Genomic DNA, 2,272 nt, shown 5'->3' on the forward strand with positions numbered 1-2,272 from the left:
AACTCTGCATTAAGAAAAAAAAAACTCTCCTTTTATTAAGTCCAATAAACAAGAGAAGAGCTTGTAGCTAGAGAGAATTAGTCAGGCTTCATATCTATCTTCTGAGCAGACACAATCGTTGCTTGATGGTATCGACATCATCATCGACTCAGCAACATCTTCTCCCCTTCCTCTTCTTCCGTTCTTCAAAGAATTAGAGCTTATCGTTCGAACTAAACTCGCAAAAATCTTGATTTTCACTTGGCCTCTCCTTGGCAAAGGGTTTCCTTTCTTTAAAGAGTATTGGTTTTGGTACTCCATAGGAAAGAAGCAAGAGTTTAATGTTGAAAGTTTTGAGAGGGCGAGAAAATTGAGATGTGGGGAGATGGAGTATGGTGAGAGGGGGTTATATTTATAATTATACTATTTTGATGAATCTTTCTAAGCTTTAAAGAAAGAAAAAGAGAAGCTTGTCACTTGGAGTGGTGGCTAATTAAGAAACGTGGGAATTGTTAGTTTAATATTGCATGACTTTACTGAATTATTAAGAAACGGGCAGATTGAGCACTAGAAAAGCCAAATAGATAGTGGTGGCTTCAGTGGAGGTTACTTTAGATTTTGAAGGAATGAATTGTTGGTTTTAATATGACACCTCATTCAATTATATGATATGATTTTATTCATTATTTAAGTCGATAAAAAGTAGGATTGATATACTTCTCAGAAGATTCACGTGCTCAAAACTGTGATATTGAAAAAGTTAATTGATCATTCACCAAGGTTTAGAAAACCGGACAGGACCGGCCGGTTCGACCGTGAAGCGGTGGTCAGTTTGGTCTGGAAAAGCAAAAAAATTATTTTTTGGGTGTGAACTGGTCGGAACCGGTTGAACCGCCGGCTCAACTGTTGGACTGACGAACCGTTTCTATGCTTATTATTTATTCGGCATTGAAATTGTAGGAGTGTTCTGCAGAGGGAAGTTTCCAATGGAGAGGAAAGGCTTTGTATCAGTACTTCCAATAGATATGGGAGTTTCTAATGGAGAGGAAAGGCTTTGTATCAGTACTTCCAATAGATATGGGAGTTTCTAATGGAGAGGAAAGGCTTTGTATCAGTACTTCCAATAGATATGGGAGTTTCTAATGGAGAGGAAAAGCATTGGAAATGGAGTCAAACCAAGTAATTATATATTTCAATGAAGTTTTGTGAGAGAAATCGATTATAGTGGGCAAAAATCTCCTCAATGCCATGAGTTGATTCAGGGAGGAACAGCCACCAGAATATGATATTTTACTTCTTTTAGATTCCCACAATATTATATATTATATATTAAAATGTTAGTATGTAACTCTTATATTTCATATTTAACTTTTTTGAAAATTAATTAGTAAAATTTCAGAATTATTGTGATGTTTTTTATTTAAATATTGATGTGTTTAGTTTATATTTTAATAATCATTTTTTTAAAACATATCATTTATGTCAAGTTTAAATAAAATTTTAATTTATTACATCATTCGATTCAACTCCCGATTCAACTCCGATCGAACCAATAAACATTAAACCTTTATTTCTTCTACTTTGATGTCCGGTCCGGTTTTCACAACCTTATTTTTCACAATTGATTATATGCTTAATACAAACTTTTAATTTAAAATAGAATTTCAAATTTTTCTTAATTATTTTTATTTTTGATATAAGACTCTTTTTCCTCACAAAAACTTATCTTAGGCAAGATATCCTTTGGTGGATTAGTGCATGACATAAAGTGTAAGACAAATTGCAGCTCAATGTTCTTGTGAATATGTGGTTTTGTGGTTGATAAGTTTCATTAGGGAATCCACCCAAAAAAGAGACTTTTTCAAAGGAATATGCTAAGATGCTGAACTTGTTCCAATTAATTACTGCTTTCTTACTGAAAAAAAAAATCATATAGTGAAGGTGGCACCAGGCTCGTGTTCGGCTTTTTCGAAATAGCTCGTATTTGAAATCAGCTTGTGTTCGAAATCGGCTCGTGAACAGTGTATTCGTGTTCGGCTCGATTTAAATATTCGTGTTCGTGTTCGGCTCGTGTTCGGCCCGAAATTGGCTCGTTAAACTAAAATTGAGAAAAATAGATGTAAAGTGTGGGATTCGAACCTGGATCAAATCTATACAAAAGAAGACCTTAACCACATTGTCACATGAGGTGTTATGATTTAAACTTAGACATAAATATATTGTTATATAAAGAGTTGTATAATTTTTTTTTCGAGCTATTTTGAGCCGAACAGGAGCGAACAAACTGTTGTTC

This window comes from Phalaenopsis equestris, unplaced genomic scaffold (genome assembly GCF_001263595.1).
Source record: "Phalaenopsis equestris unplaced genomic scaffold, ASM126359v1 Scaffold000105, whole genome shotgun sequence".
NCBI classification, from domain to species: domain Eukaryota; kingdom Viridiplantae; phylum Streptophyta; class Magnoliopsida; order Asparagales; family Orchidaceae; genus Phalaenopsis; species Phalaenopsis equestris.